Below are 17,011 nucleotides of genomic sequence, written 5' to 3' on the forward strand. Positions count from 1 at the left end.
CACAGGCTGTACACAAGAGAAAGGAGGGGTCTTGCCTGTGAAAATACTATTCGTTTGCAAACTTGTTCAAATGCAAATTTACTTACATAAATGGCAAACTGGCAGCATACGATTTACTGTCATGTTATGCACAGCTGTGTAAAAAATGCAGTTAGGCACTCAAAGTAGATTTCAGTTTGTTTACTGATAGTTGACACATTCTTTTTTGAAAACATCCATACAGGTTAAAAAGTACATAAAGACCCAGGAGGGTTCATAGAGCAAGAGACTGGTTGTCTCATGATAAGCAAAAGGGTACAGGTAACAGTGTAATCCCAACAAAATGAATTATTTATACATGGAAGGGTGAGGTCCTAAATTAGTGATTACAACCCAAGCAAACACAAGCATTACTTCATGCCAATGTACAAGTACCAATGTAATACCAGCAGTGTTAATTGTTTTCACATATGAGGGAGGGAGAGAAAGGGAATTTCCAGACACAAGAGCATTACTTCATGCAGATTTGTCATTCCATGTGAACACTGTAGATATGTGTAAAAAGAAAAGAGTCCCAAATGATAGAGTCCGTAAAATGCCCACAATTCTACACCTTGTACTTAAGAGTGGACACTCTATATAAAGTTTTTTTTGGGAGGGGTTGTTGTCTTCTGTCTTCTTTAGTTAGAATATAGTCAATGCATTCCACCTAGAAGACTAGACCGTGAGAAGGTCTATTAGAGCCAGGCTAAAGGGTGACCTTGTAGTAAGTCGACGTCTAGAAATTAAATCAGAAACCCCGGATCGGGTGCAACCAGTGAGCAGCAAAAAAGTAATGCTGATGTTCGCAGACGTTTCGGCATATGTTGTGAACCAGCCTTCTTCTGGACCGTGAGTGGAGGGGAAGCGATATACATAATAGTACTGCTCAGTGCAACTGACTACTTGAGTGACACAGCATTAGGTACACAGACTAAAAGGGTAAGTTAAAAAAGAGCTATTATTCTCTAGAAAACACAGTTCCAATCATGCACTGATCTTAACAGAAGTGGCAACAGATGAGGTTGCCTTTTTGGCTTAGAGATTGAGGTTGGAGGGTGGGTAGCCCATTGTAGAAAAGGCTGCTACGGCTCCTTCACCACCCAACAGAAAGGATGGGGCACTAAAAAATGTTGTAGAGAAACAGAATAATGCACACAAGAAAATGCTGTGAGGAAACAAACAGTGAAAAGGGGAATTGCCCAAATGGCATGAAAGGTGTAAAATATGGGTACCTTGGTGTCCAAGATGAAGTAGGCACCGAGGTTGGGTTGAATCATCCAAGTCACCCCAGTGGGACAGTGCAGCGCAAAAGTAGATGCATGCTGCTATAAGGTGGAAAACAAAGAAATAGTGAGTGTTAATTCTCTAGTAGTGCTAAAAATGGCGGCAAGCCCTAGGTAGAATGGCCAAGGGAAGGTACTCTAGGAACTCACCACAGACTAAACAGGACACGTGAAATCCGGTCCATGATGTCTCGGCGTTGTACAGCTCTGCCGGCGAGGAACTGCTGAATGCTGTGAGCAGCTGCCGGCAGAGCTGTATCAAAAGTGGTGCTATTGCGCATGCGTGCAGAGCGAGCGGCTAATCCCAATCACGTGCTCATACGTGTGGACTGGCTCGCTGGTCCCATGCGCATTCGCTGGGGCACACGAGAAGTGCTGTACCGAGCGAATCTGGGGGAGCAAGCAGGCGCAGGTATGACAGCGAACGCCTAGTTTCTTTGTGGGCGTGAGGATCGCAACTTTGGAAACAGATAAGGCGATCCTAACCAGGGATATGGGCACTGTCTCCTTGTCCGAAGCACATGCATATATATAAGGATGGGTCATGCCTAATATATCAACTGTGCTGGCAACGTGTCAGATCTATTTACCAGCCATATTGGACAACCTCAGAAAGAGGTGGGCTGTTCCAATGGCTTGGGCACAGCAGCCTGAACTATAGAGCCCTAGGCTAGTGTGCAAGTTAGTGCCAACATGTGTGGGAACAGGGGAGAGAGTAGCCCTGAACTGGCTAGCACGTTGCGTATAGATTGTATATGGTAGAGGCGGAGTTACTAGCAAGAAATAGAATAGCATGCAGAGTGCCAGGAGTGGAAAAAAAGATAAATCACTAGTAGTGACCTGCCAGGTGCTGCAAAGCAATCCCTAATATGAGGCCGGAAGGGACGTAGCAGTGCCCTGATGGAAAATTAAACACAGAAGTAAAGGGTGGGCTAAAGCGCCCCAAAGTTGTTTCATGTATAGGGGCCTGCTGGATGTGCCTCATTGAGTCCAAGTGTTATAGATTTTAGCTTGAACATCCACCACACTTCTTCAGGTAGTATACGTCTAAGGTTGGACACGCCGTGAGTATATGTCAACTGGTCTCCATTTTATTATGGCACAGTCGACAAACTCTTTCTTCATACAGTGTATTCGTCCAAGTTCCAGTGTACTCACTAGTTGTTAGCAAATTTAACCTTGGATATAATATAAAGCACTTCATTTTAATTGAGAAAAATGTAGTTAAATATCTGTGTGGGGTTTTATTTGAAAAGCTCTGATGTGAGTATTCATTATATCTTTTCATTAAGCTTAACTTGTCGACATTTTTTCCCTTGTCCCAAAATGTTGCCTTTTCTAAAACTTCTTCTGAATGTACTCTGAGCTCCATTAAAAAATTAAATGCGTCTTGTCGAAGCTTTGCCAGGAACTTATTCTTTTCCCCTGTTAATCCAATTTGTTTGAGTTGATATTCTTTGGCAACAGTTTAAGACATTATAGTACGCTTTGCAGGTGCCAAATTGTCTGTATTACAATCTAATGGCTTTGACTGGTACACAACCTGGCAAATTAATTACCAATCTCAGGATTTTGTCCTCAAACTTATCCAACCCAGAAACATATCTGCGGGGAAGAGCCGAGGTACCATACAATATACTCGGGACGATGCACGTACAGTATATCTCTAATAGTCCTTCAACGTTAAAGCCCCCACTTTCAACTATAAAATGTTTTGCCACCAACCATTTTTTCCAAATTGTTCATAATATTGTATCTCTATAATAATTTAATGGTGGCTCCAATTTTATAGGGAAACCTATGTAATTATAATCTTCAGTTATCTCTATTTTTTTAGCAGTTTACCACCTAAACACACTATTTAATTTTTGGGAATATTAATTTCCATGTAGTTTCTTTACAAGTAACTGGCAAGGGCTTCTATTGTGCGCTGTAGGCCTAACTGGGTCTTATCAAACAAAATGTTATCGTCCGCATATGTGAGCCACAAAAGTGAAAATTCCTATCTAACTTGAGACTTTCTTGCATATCCGCTGTGTATAAATTATACAACATAGGGTCTAATGGAAATCCCTTCTTGAAACCCCTCGAAGTATCAAGATAGCTAGTATCTATTCCTGATTGACTTAGACGGACTGAAACCGTAGTGTTCGTGGAAAATTGGATTTAATAAACCAGGAGCAGCTCTATCCCCCATCTCCTTAGTTTTTCCCACAGCAAAGAGCATGAGACCCGGTCGAATGTATTACTGTAGTCCGCATAGCAATAGAAAAAGTTGTTTTTATACATACCCCATTGTATCATCGGCCATTAGATATTGTATAAGACTTATGTTAGTAATTGTGCGATAGGCTTTCCTAAACCCTGTCCAAAAGGTTTCCAGTATGTTTGCTATTTACACTAATTTTGTAATCTTACTTAATAGTACTGTTGCAAAAATGTTCCCACTTGAATCCATGATTGTGAGGAGACGATAGTTAGCTGGCACTTGTATGTCCTCTTTTTTATGTATTGGTATATTATTGACTTTTGCAGCTGTCTGGTATTACGCCCCTCTCCTTGATGGATTCAAATAGTTTTATCAGTACTTTGGACCAGAGCTGGGGATGTTCTTTAAAAACCGCATTCGGTATACCATCTGGACCTTGTGCACATGACACCTTAAGCTTTGTGATTATATGCAACATATCCTCCTGGTCCAACTCTAATAGTTTTCCTTGGCCCTTCGAGAAAACAGGTAGGTCGATCTTACCCCTAATGATAGTTTCAGTATACAGTTCTCCTATGTATATTGCCCATACATTTTCTGAGATGGGATTGAATTCCTTAGCGTTCGCGACTTTGCAAAAGTTGTTTAAAGCAATACCAATGTTTATTTTTTATTTGTTTATTTATAAATCAGCACACAGGTGAACATATACATTAACATTTGCTTGTAACCTCTCGAAATGCATGTGAAATGACATTTCCCTTGTCCCACCCCCCCGTTATCCCCAAATGGGTCTTGTCCCCGGATCTCACTGGGCCGGGTCAGGCGGTGAATGTTCACTGGTTAAGTGTAGGGCTCTCGCGATTAAGCGTGGCTTATAGGTCAGGGCCGAGTAGTTCTGGTCATAGTCTAACAGCGGTGCCCAAATGTTTGTAAAACGGTGGAGCAGGCCCGCTTTGACTGCCGTGACCTTTTCGGCTATTAGTATGTCATCAGGGGGCCTTCCACTGACTTCTAGGTGCGGGCCACCGTGATTTTGGCCGCCAGCAGGAGTTGGGTTATTAACGCTGCCTTCCTTCCTGTTCTCGGGTAAGAGTCTAGGATCGGTATCCCCAGGAGGACTTGCTCAGGGCCCAGCGGTATTGTCACTTGGGTGATGTCCTTTATTGTGGCGAGGCATTGGGACCAGAACTCCCTTAACTTAGGGCATGTCCACCACTTGTTTGCCTTTTTGAATCTCACATTGCCAAAGAACTTACAGACCCTTTTACTAAAAAAAAAGCTTTTTTCTTTAATTTTGGTGCAGAATCTCTCCTGAGGAACCACAGCCAATGCTGTAGGGAAACGCGTGTTGGGAGATCTGAAATGCATAGAATGTATGTGTATAATGGAATGCAAAACATGCATGCAAACATGCATAAATGTATGGAGTCAATACATGAAAAATGAATAAGTAACCATTACGAACTGTACAACAAGCTATATAATAAATGCTATGTATGAAATTAATACATGAAGAATACAGTCATATATAATTTAACAATAAACTAGGAGTTTTTTCATCATATTTGGATTACCGTTTGACATCATTTTCTGGGATCGCACAGACCACAAGTGCCAACACAGGAAGAAAAATATTCAGTTTCACTATTGTTTCAGCCACAATAAAGGCACTAGGAGTGCAGATCCGAGTTATAATCATAATACCAGCACCCAAGAATCATCGCCCTAGAGAGGACCAAAAGCCAACAAAGGCTGAATAACTAAAACAAAACATGTGGAGATAGGATCCCGGGAGGCCCAGAGGTGCCAGCAGTGAGGGTCAAATGCCTGCTAAAATGGTGAAGGCTGAGGGGGTTGGGGGTGGAATACCAACACAAAAGCAATTTGTGGGCGCATTCCCGATTAGTGATGCAGGGGGAAGCCGTGCGCGTTCTCGACCAGATGTCCATCCATGTATGGACCTCTATAAACTGATCCAGGTCTGCCTCCCATTGGGTCATATAGGAGGGCTTAGTGCAGAAGGGGTCCTCCTGCAGTAGTTTATAGAGGGCCGAGATCTTCCCTCGGGCTGGCAGGTCATTTACTGTAAGCTATAGTGGGGCGGGGGCTTGTGTTGCTGCCGCTCGGTTCTGAGGGTGGGAGCCACCAGTGTCTCAGTTGGGTGTAGGTGAACCTATCTGTTTCTGCCAGATTGAAGGTTGTTTTGCAATATTCAGAGGTAAGAGGGGCTTCCCCTTCGGAGATCTGCCCCAGAGATTTGAGGCCTCCTACCACCCAGTTCCTAAAGTTTGTTGGGCAGGAGCCCAGGGAGAAGGCTGGGTTAAGGAAGATTGGGGAGAATGTACTCGGGTCTCCTGGGATACCTCTATGTCTGCGGGCCCACTCCCAGGCCTTTATCGATTGTTTTGTGGAGGTCAGCACGCCTGGCCAAACACAGCGCAGTGCGGCGGAATTAGCGGGGCGGGAGACAGAGGCAGGATTGTTTGATCTCTACCCATTTTGGGCGCCCTGTAGCGATTCCCAATGCTTGAAAGTGGGCCAGCTGTGCTGCTATTTGATATTTGCAGAGGTCTGGAACCCCCAGACCTCCCAATTTCGGGCTGGCCATCATGGTTCTCCAGGGGATCGGCGCTTTCTTGCCCTTCCAGATAGTCAATCATTTTCCTTTGAAGCCCCTGCAGGGGGGGGAGCGGGATTAAGGCGGGAAAGGAGGAGCAGGCGTAAAGGAACGGTGGGAGGAGGTTCATTTTGCATGCTGCAATGCGGCCCAAAAGAGAGATCTCTTGCGACTGCCAGCGGTGAGATCCTTTTCCATTTCTTCGAAGAGGGGGCGGGGGGAGTTTGTCTGGGAAACTTTTGTTGGATTGGCAGGGATCTGGACCTCCAAGCATAGGATAGATTGGACGCTCCATTGGAATGGGCTTTGCCTCTCCAGGGCTTCCCTTTTCCCTGGGCCCAGACCCACCCCTAGGGCTACTGATTTACCGAAATTGATGGCGAAACCTGCAACACTCCCGAAACTATGAACAACACATCGTCTGCATAGAGAGCAATCTTATGTTTGGCAGGGCCTATCTGCGGGCCGATGATCTGAGGGTTTCGGCGGAGGCGTTGGGCCAGGGGTTCCATGGCCAAAGCAAAGAGCAGGGGGTTAGGGGGCATCCTTGTCTTGTTACACACGTAAGAGGGATTGGGTCCGACAGGAGGCCGTTGACTCTCAGCCGGGTCTTAGAGGATTGATAATTAGCTAGGACCATTTTCTTGAAGATCGGGCCAAAGCTGAAGGCCTCAAGGGTGAGGCATAGATAAGTCCAATCCTCTTTGTCAAAGGCTTTGGTTGCATCCAGCGCCAGCAGGGCGAGTTGTTGCGCTTCCTGACTGGCGACCTCCATTATGTCTAATGCTCTGCGGATGTTGTCTTTTGTGGACCTGTGGGTTATGAACCCGGTCTGGTCCGGGTCTATAATGCTCGGGAGAATAGGTGCAAGGTGGTTGGCCAGAATCTTAGAGTATATGTTGGCGTCCAGGTTTAATAGAGAGATGGGTCTGTACGAACTATGGTCCTTGGGATCTTTTCCGGGCTTGAGGATGGAACTGTGATGGACTCCTGTATTGTTGTAGTGAAATTTCCAGTGGCAGCAAATGAGTTGAAGAGACGAGTGAGAGGGGCCACCAGTTGAGAGCAGAGGAGTTTGTAGAATCGGGTGGAGAACCCGTCTGGGCCTGGGGCTCTGGATTTCAGGCTTTTTATGGCTTCCTCAACTTCCTCGTTTGTGATAGCCACTTCGTGTCCTTCTCTCGCCGCGGGCGTCAAGAGTGGGAGAGCTGCCTCTTGGATGTAGGACCGCTGTTCATTCAGGTTCCTCGGGACTGCCGTCATTATCTCTGATTGGTGGGCTACTGCCAGGCGTAGCTTCTCGCGTTCTGCATAATGGATCCCACCTGTGGTTTGTGGAGGCCCAGGATGGTATGGTATTTTCTTCTCTTTGGCCAGCTTGTTTATCAGCAGCTTGTTAGCTTTGTTGTTATTGACATAGTACCATTGTTTTGTTCTGGTTAGTAGGTTTGCCGTGGCGTCGGCATAGTGCGCCTCCAGTCTCTTTCTTGCCATCTGTAGGGCCCTATAAGATTTCTGGGACCAGCTCTTCCACTTGTAAGTGGCTTCCGCTCCATGGACTTCAGCTTCCAGAATGGCACAGGTCGTCTGCTTTTGTTTATAGAAGGCTGTGCCTCTGGCGATCAGTTCCCCTCTGAGCACCACCTTCATGGCGTCCCAGGTGTTGGCTGGGGAGGTGTCCTCGTTGCAGTTTTCCGGGAAGAAGTTGTTTATTGTTCTGGCGATAGTGTCTCTCACTGCCATGTCACCGAAGATAGGGTCATATAAGTTCCATCGGCGGCGAGGGGGGGGATCTGGGTTGTGAGCTCGCAGGATCAGTGAGACTGGGGCATGGTCTGAGAGGATCCGGGGGCCAATAGTGACGTCGTTTGTGAAGGCCAAGATCTGGGGGAGGCCAGCAGTAAGTCAATTCTAGAGAAGGTGCGGTGCACATATGAATAGAAGGGGACGTTTTTCTCTTCTGGAGATAACACTCTCGAGATGTCAAAAACATTTAGCGTTCGGAAGAGGTGGAGCAGGACTTTTGCCAACTTCAGGTCCTTGGATGTTGGAGGGTGCAACCTATCCTTGAGGGGGTCTGGGGCTCTGTTAAAGTCTCCTCCAATGACGACTTGCCCATCAATGAATGGGAGGAGGGACTCCTCTAAGTCTCGATAGAACCCTTCCTGATGCTCATTCGAGCATAGGCTGAGATGAGGGTATAAAGTTGGCCAAGGATGATGCATTTGATTGCGATGAAGCGACCCTCCTGGCATCGTAGCGTTTCGAGGGGATTGGGTCCTCCGACGTATTCCATATCTATGACATGTAATCACCACAGCTGTGCTGCTTCGGAAACTTTTTTCGGCGTCTGCGTCCTGCGTCGATGACGTCGATGCGCCGTCGTCGAGGTCCTCCTCCGACGTCCGACGTCATCCGATGTGATGAGTAGGACGCACGTCGCCCGTAGCCTCAGTTCCGTTTTTTCCGCGAATGTGTTGCTTCGTGAATCTCGGTTAACGCCTCGACTCTTTGGAGTTCTGTTCTTGTAACGCTCACCTGATTCTCGCAGAGGCGCCGGTCTTGACTGGGCGACTACCGTATCTCCAAAGGTGATGTGTAGCACCCGGTTGGCTCTTGGGCTGGACCTCTGTGCACTGTATGCCAGACGTGTAGAGTAAGATGTCTGCAGATAGAAAATATGGGGTTAATGAACTGGGGTTATTGGGGTGTCCCTATCTCTTTCCTCTTCTCCTCTCCTGTAGACCCCCAAAGGTTAACGCTCTCACCTTAGGTAAGTGAATGCCGAGCTCTCCATCTGCCTCGGGGCAGGGTGCTGTAACCAGTTTCTTCACTGGATAGGTAGCGCAGGCCTCTTGACTTCAGAGGACTGCTGTCCGTCGTTTACTGCACGAACGGTAAGTTTCGAGTCATTCAAATGTCTTTAAAGTCTTTAGTAATGATGTCTCTTGTTTTGCAGGGTTCCGGCGATGGCGGATGACGGGCTGAAGTGAGTTGAAGATGGAGCCCGTGTGATGAATAGAAGCGCCTGGAAGCACGTAAGTAAGCGCTTGTTGCCTGCTTCACGATGCGCTCTAACTGTCTTTTTATTTTGCAGGTACGAGTTCGGAGCGGCTGCAGGGTGCCGGAATACCCACTGGATTAGATGTGGAAAGGAGTAATGGCACGTGAGTATTAAAGTTCCCCAATGTCTTTAAACGCACCTTGTTTTGTCTTTCAGATGCGGGATGCAGCGCCAAAGGCCTCCGGAGCGTGCGAAGAATTGGTAAGCTTTTGTCTTTCAGATGCCGGAATGCAGTGTGAAGACCTCCGGAGCGCACGAAGAGTAGGTAAGCCTTTGCCTTTCAGATGCCGGAATGCTAACCTGTTCTTTCTTGTCTTTATAGGTGTTGCTGAAGACTGGATTCAGGATGGTAAGCCTTTGCCTTTCAGATGCCGGAATGCTAACCTGTTCTTTCTTGTCTTTATAGGTGTTGCTGAAGACTGGATTCAGGATGGTAAGCCTTTTTCCTTAGGCCCAGGACCGGATGCAGAAGACACGATGAGCGTTCTGCTGCAGAGGTTGCAGAATAACGCAAAGCAAGATTCATCCACCGGGTGTGGTTTAAATAGCCTACTGTAGTGCTTCGGTGTCTCCTTCCACAGCCACGCCTAGGTAAGAAAAGAGTTCCTGCTTTCCAGAAGAGTTCCAGTGTTCTGAATCTAGGGAGCGGCTCCAGCCCCACCCAACAGGAAAAGTAGTTCCAAACAGAAGGGGATCAGAGGCTCAACTGGCAGGCAAGTAAGCAGCATGGTCTGCTGCAGGTAAGTCCACCCAAGCATTATGAGCCCGGCACTTCCAGCGCTGGGACTGGGCATATTTATGAGCCTGGTGCCACTGGCGCCAGGACTGGGTCCAAAAGGTCCCAATTGGGACTGGTTGGCACTCGGAACCTGGGTTATGGATCTGCTTCCAAGGGAGTTGGGAAAACCCTGACCTTTTGGAAGCAGAGATCATGACAGTTCTTCTCGGTTCTTCGAACCTGTTCGTTTTGTGAAAATCCTTCGTGTGAAGATGTCTTCTACTTCGTCTTCGACCCCGCGTCTGGGTTTCAAGAAGTGCGGGGAGTGTGGGTCCAAGATGTCGGTGACGGACTCGCACGACGCCTGCCTCTGGTGTCTCGGGGAGGCCCACGACACGGATGACTGTATCGACTGCCAGTCGCTCACGTCCAAAGCCTTACGCGAACGTAAGAAGAAGTTGTCGGTAGGTCGGGTGTCCAAGCCCCGGAAGTCGAAGTCTGCGGGGCTTTCGACGGATGATTCGAGGGGTGACTCTCCGCGTCATCGTCGGAAGTCTCGTGGGTCTCCTTCTCGCCACTCCTCAGCCTCTTCGAGGCATTCTCGGAAGCGCCGACACCAGTCGTCTTCCAGGTCCTCTTCGGAGGACTCTGCCGGGAACGTCGCTTACCCCACCAGCCGTGCGACGCCGGAGGAATGGGCTTCCTTCGGGAAGAAAATGCTGGCGATTCTTGAGTCGCAGGGTACTAAGCCGTCCGCGCCCCCGAGTGGGGTCGGTCGTGAGAGGTCGAGAGACACCGCTCGCAAGAGTTGTCGGCACGAGCCACGGGAGAGGTCCCGTTCGGACAAGGAGACTCGTTCTCGACGTACCCGTTCCAGGTCCCGGTCCTCGACGCGTTCGAGACCGTGTGCACCTGTGAGGTCTTCGAGGAAGACATCGACGTCTGAGGCGTCGAGGGCGTCGACAGGCTTTCTCGAGGCTCCGAGGAAGTCGTCGAAGCCGTCGACGCTCAGGTCGTCGAGGGACACGCTCGGGGCTCCGGCTTCGAGGGCTGTGTCGATGCCGCCGATGCTTGCGGCGCTGCATCTGACTCTGCGATCCTCTCGGCGCCGATGCCTGTTCTCTCGACGTCGGCGCCGATTCGCTCGACACCATCGGCGCCTTTCGTGTCGGAGGTACCCCGTGGCACGGGGGAACCCCCTAGGAAGGCTCTGGTTAAGAGCAAGCACTCTCGGGTGCCTTCTTTTCGCCACCTGTAATATATTTCAGAGGCGGATGAGGATTCTGATGGCCTGGTTCCTAGTCAGGTTCCAGATGAAATTGTCTCGGGCCATAGTCAGTTTGACGATTTGAGGCAGTCACTGCATGATGCCAGTGGACTGGACACCTCTCCGGAGGTGGAGTTTTGTAGGCCTGAGCCTGGCTCTCATGCCGATTCCTCGTACCGGCGCCTTATGGCTAGGGTTTCTGAGTACTTGGGATGGTCTGCTCCCCCAGGGGAGTTTGTGCAGGATGATCTGACAGACATCCTTGATGATGGTCCCCCAACTGACCCGGTACTGCCGTTCCATATGGCTTTACAGAGAAGGGTGGCGGCGGCTTGGAATGCTCCGGAGAGTCTCCCGGCGGTGGGCAGATCCTTGTCGCGAAAATACCATCCAGCCAGTAGCGACCCCTGCTACTTGACCAGGCACCCCACTGCGGAGAGTTTGGTGGTGCTGGCGGCCACGGCCCCGACAAAGCAGGCGTCGTACCCTACCATCCCTCCTGATAGGGACGACAAACGTTTTGATGGCTGGGCGAAGAAAGTGTTTTCTTCTGGTGGTATGGCGCTTCAGGCGGCCAACTCCATTTGTGCCTTGTCTCGTTTCACACACACTCTGTGGAACTGTGTTGCGTTAGCGGCTGAACATATTCCCGAAGGGGACGAACGGGATGGTTTCCTTGCTATGGTCCAGGATGGTAAGGATGCCATGTGTGAGTCCGTTCAGTCGGGTTTGGACTTAGCTGAATGCGTCAGTAGGTCCATGGCGGCGAGCACCGTGATACGCAGGTTTGCGTGGTTGCGGAAGTCGGGGTTTGCTCCTGATGTGCAGTCTCGGCTCCTCAACATGCCCTTTGACGGTGAACACCTTTTTGGCATAAGGCTGACGAGAGCCTTGAGAGGTTGCAGACCTCAAAAGCTGCAGCGAAGTCGTTGGGCGCTGCAGTTCGCCAACCTCCGCCTTTTCGTCCTAGGGGACAGCAGTGGAGGGGTGGTTCCTTTCGCTATTACTCGTCCTTCAGTAAAGCGAGAGGAGCTGGCAGTCAAAGAGGCCAACGCAGGGGTACCAGAGGTGGACGACAGAGTACCCGTGGTGCCAAGGCCGCTCGGGCAGTTGCCTCTTTGCCCTCAGGTAACGCCGCAGCCGCTCCCACTCAGTCATGAGGCCATGTCCCATGGTTCGCCGGTTGGGGGAAGGCTGGCGCAGCATCTTGTAGAGTGGCGTGCCATTACTTCAGATATGTGGGTTCTGGAGATCATAACCCACGGCTACTGTCTTCCCTTTCGGCACAGGCTTCGTGACAATCCACTGGGGAACCTCTCTTTGCAGAGTCCGGATCCGCTCCTTGCGCAGGAAATTCAAGCCCTGCTGGAGAAAGGCGCCATAGAACTGGTGCCTGTAGCGGAGAGGAACAAGGGATGGTATTCCCCTTATTATTTGATTTCGAAGAAAGACGGGGGATTGAGACCCATCATGGACTTGCGCAGTTTGAACAAACTCCTCAGGAAGGACAAGTTCAAGATGGTTACTCTCTCTCAAGTCCTCCAGGCCCTTCAGCTTCAGGACTGGTTGGTGTCACTCGACCTCAAGGATGCTTACTTCCATGTGCCGATCCATCCCAAGCACAAGAAGTACCTGAGGTTCGCTGTTGGTGACTCGCACTTTCAGTTTCGGGTCCTGCTGTTCGGATTGACCTCCGCCCCGAGGGTTTTCACCAAGCTCATGGTGGTGGTGGCAGCGCATCTCAGGCAAGGGGGGATTCACGTCTACCCCTACCTGGACGATTGGTTGATCAGGGGGAGCTCTCCCGAGCAAGTCCTGGATCATCTGTCTGTCACCTGCCACTCCCTTCACAGGCTGGGCTTCTCCCTCAATTTAAAGAAGTCCCATTTGACGCCAACACAGCGGCTCCAGTACATCGGAGCAGTGCTCGACACTTCCCTGGGGCAGTGTTTTCCTCCCCAGGTGAGGGCTCTTCACATTCAGCAGATGGTGCACAAGTTTCAGCATGCCCAGACGCTCCCAGCGTTCGAGTTCTTGAGGTTGCTCAGCCTCATGGCATCCTGAATTCTTCTGGTGCCAGAGGCTCGCCTGCGGATGAGATCTTTGCAGTGGGCACTCAAGACGCAATGGTCGCAGTCCTCCGGCAGGATGTCGGACCCGGTTCAGGTGCCGCCCTCGGTCGCCCGGGACCTTCTGTGGTGGGCCGTCGAAGGCAACTTGATGAAGGGGGCTCCATTTTGGCTTCCCTGGCCGGAGGTGACGATCGTGACGGATGCATCCCTCACGGGATGGGGAGCTCATGCCAACGGGCTGACAGTCAGCGGTCGTTGGTCTCCGTCGGAGTCCAGACTCCATATCAATCTGTTGGAACTGAGGGCCGTCAGGCTAGCCCTGAAGGCTTTTCTGCCGACTGTGCGAGGAAAGAGTGTCCTGATCTTGACGGACAAAACACAGTGGCCATGCACTACCTCAACAAAAGGGGGGGGGGCAGGGTCACTTCCTCTGTGCAGGGAGGCGATGCAGCTCGAGTTCTGTGCCATCCAGCAGGAAGTTTCGATCTCGGCAGTTCATCTGGCCGGAGACGAAAACGTGACGGCGGACGCTCTGAGCAGGCAGAGCGTGATCTCTCACGAGTGGGAGTTGGCTCAGGAGATTCTCCTGGAGATCTTCGCCCTTTGGGGGACCCCTCAAGTGGATCTCTTCGCCTCCAGTGTCAACCGGAAGTGCGAAAGGTTTTGCTCGTGGGAATTTCCTCCAAAAGGAGCCTTAGGAGACGCGTTTGTGGTGGAGTGGTCATTCCCGCTGCTGTACGCGTTTCCTCCAGTCCCCGTCATCCCGCAAGTGCTGCGGAGGTTACGGAAGTTCGGTTCCCGGATGATCCTCATTGCTCCGGCGTGGGCTCGGAGGACGTGGTACCCGGACCTTCTCGACTTGTCCATCTGCCCTCCACGTCGTGTTCCCTACCGAGACGATCTGCTCTCACGGGAGGGGGGTCAGGTTCTCCATCCAGAGGTCAGATCCCTCAACCTTCACGCTTGGCTTCTGAAAGGTTGAGGTATAAGGATTGGGACCTCCCTGAAGACGTGATGGAGGTGTTGCTTTCGGCCCGAAGGCCAGCAACAAAGTCTCTGTACCGTTGCCGTTGGCGTAAATTCTGCGACTGGTGCAGAGTTCAGAATGTGGATCCTTTTGCATGTGACATCCCCATGGTTCTGTCCTTTTTACTTTCTTTGGCCCACAGGGGCTTGCAAGTGGGTACCATTAAAGGTTACCTGGCGGCGCTGTCCATCTTTAAGCGCTCGTCTGAAGAGTGTTCTTACTTTAAAATCCCTTTAATTTCACAGTTTCTGAAAGGGCTCACTAATGTGTTCCCTCCGTCACCTTTCCTGGTGCCCGGTTGGGATTTAAACCTTGTTCTTAAGTTTCTTATGGGTGCTCCGTTTGAGCCTTTACACTTGCCCTTTGAGGCTGTTAACTCTGAAAACTGTGTTTTTAGTTGCGGTTACTTCCGCTCGCAGAGTGAGTGAGTTACAGGCACTTTCAGTTAAGCCACCCTTCACTGTATTTCACAAGGACAGGGTTGTCCTTCGAGTTCGTCCTTCTTTTCTTCCGAAGGTAGTGATGGAATTTCATATGGCCCAGAAGGTTGTCCTTCCGGCATTCTATCCTCCTGCGCATCCTGGTAAGGAAGAGGAGAGGCTCCATAGGCTTGATCCTAGGAGAGCTTTAAGCTTTTATGTTTCACGCATGTCCCGGGTCAGAGTGGACGATCAACTCTTTATTGGTTACGCTGGAAAGCGTTTGGGGAAAGCTGTGACGAAACAGACTTTGTCTCGCTGGATTATTTTAGCCATCTCGGAGTGTTACCGCTTGAAGGGTAAGGACCCACCGGCTGGCTTGCGGGCCCATTCTACCAGGGGTGTGGCTGCATCTACTGCCCTGCAGAGGGGTGTTCCTATTCGCAACATCTGTGATGCAGCCACCTGGGCTTCAGTACATACATTTGTACGTCACTATTCCCTCGACTCCATCCGAGGACAGGATCTGGCCTTTGGCAAGGCGGTCCTTTGCTCTGCTATTTGATTGGCTATTCTAAATTTTGATTCTAAATTCTTTCCCTCCTCCTTGCTCTGGTACTGCTTTGGGAGTCTGTCATAGATATGGAATACGTCGGAGGACCCAATCCCCTCGAAGAACAAGTTACTTTCTTACCTGGTAACGTTCTTTCGATGGGATGGTCCGATGACGTATTCCATATCGCTCCCGCCCTGCCTTCCCCGCTGCAGAATTTCTTTTGCGATTGCAGCTTACGTTCCACAAGGCTTTGTGTCTGACTGGCAGTTCACTAATGTCACACGTTCTGGGGGAAAAAACTACAACTGAGGCTACGGGCGTCGTGCGTCCTACTTATCACATCGGATGACGTCGGACGTCGGAGGAGGTCCTCGACGATGGCGCATCGACGTCATCGACGCAGGACGCAGACGCCGAAAAAAGTTTCCGAAGCAGCACAGCTGTGGTGATTACATGTCATAGATATGGAATACGTCGTCGGACCATCCCATCGAAAGAACGTTACCAGGTAAGAAAGTAACTTGTTCATCTAGAACCTGGGGATTCAGGTCTTTTGCGAAAAGAATGGCGGTGCCTCCTTTCTTGGTGCCGTTGAACGCCAGGAATTGTAGAGGAAAGTCTGCTGCGCAGGCGGGAGGAGTCCGCCGAGATCAGATGAGTTTCTTGCAGGAAAGCTACTGAGGTTCCAAGTGTGGGGGCTGGCTCTCTGAGCTCTCTTGCCACGGTAGGAGGGTTTGGGGGGGGGGAGTCAAATCAGCCATAGCTGTGAGAGGCAAGCTGCTTTGGATTCTCCTGAGGCTGAGGTTTTTCAAATAGTCTCCAACGGGAGGTACGAACGTCCAACATCGGCCTCCACGGGGGGCCATAACTGTGACCATGGGGACCGAATTTGAAGTATTTGTACTTCCCCAGCCACCCAGGCTGTCATCAGCCAACATAGTTGAGATTCACTCCAAGGGTAAAGCGATGACATCCACCTTGGAGGAGGGTATGGACCGCATGGGGCCCGAAGCAAGCGTAGGCAAGCAGGGTTCCAGTGCTATGTGTTCCTCAGGTATTCTGCTGATCTTCATTTAGGTTTACGGCTTCTCTGCACCCTTGTCCAGGGGGCGCGCCCAGGCTTGGGTGAAGCTGTGCCCGGTTCGGGACTCGTTCTGCCGGGGGAGGAAGATCCCGTGTCCCCCGCGGAGCCGGGGCGTAGGATTGATGCTGCATCGTGGAGGTGGCTGATGGTTTGTGGGGTGTCATTGTGTGAGAACTGTAAGGCTGTCGGAAACCGCCACCAGTAGCTGATCTGCTGGTCTCGGAGGAAGAGCGTGAGTGGGCGTAGAACTGCGCTTCTGCAGAGTCAGGGGGGAGAGATCCTGGAAAATTTGGAGAGGAGAGCCTTGGAATGATAGTTTGTCGCGTGTGCGGCCTATCGCAGAGATGGCCTCTTTGGTAGTATAAAAATGGACTCCTGTGATTACATCTGGGGGGAGTCCGAGTCGGTTCCTCGACGTAGTTGCAGTCTGTGGGTGCGATCAAGTAGAAGTTGGGTTTCATCTAGGTTCGGCAGCAGCGACTGGAAGAAATTGTCCACGTACTCGGGAAGTTCCTTGTCGGGGATTGAGGAAGGCATACTTCGGATACGCAGGTTATTAAGGTGGGAGCGATTTTCCAGATGTTCCTGCTTGTGCTCGAGGATCTCGGTTCTGTCCATTAAGGACCGGATTGTGCGTTGCACTTTAGCGAGTTAGAGTGTTCTTGGGCTAG

The 17,011-nt window shown here is 50.3% G+C and overlaps 1 protein-coding gene and 1 long non-coding RNA gene across 13 annotated transcripts in view; one reads left to right on the top strand and one right to left on the bottom strand.

Moving 5' to 3' along the window:
* PMS1 (PMS1 homolog 1, mismatch repair system component) overlaps positions 1–17,011 on the top strand; it is a 2,204,114-nt gene that overhangs the window by 1,947,004 nt on the left and 240,099 nt on the right. The gene's annotated exons all lie outside the window — the stretch shown is intronic.
* Positions 1,021–1,551, bottom strand: LOC138488570 (uncharacterized). The gene is made up of 3 exons (XR_011274682.1): positions 1,455–1,551; positions 1,254–1,346; positions 1,021–1,141 (listed from the first exon to the last, which is right to left on the bottom strand). It is a non-coding gene; the product is annotated as an uncharacterized lncRNA (long non-coding RNA).

The sequence above is a fragment of the Ambystoma mexicanum genome, chromosome 9, assembly GCF_040938575.1.
Source record: "Ambystoma mexicanum isolate Mex_15411 chromosome 9, UKY_AmexF1_1, whole genome shotgun sequence".
Lineage (NCBI taxonomy): Eukaryota > Metazoa > Chordata > Amphibia > Caudata > Ambystomatidae > Ambystoma > Ambystoma mexicanum.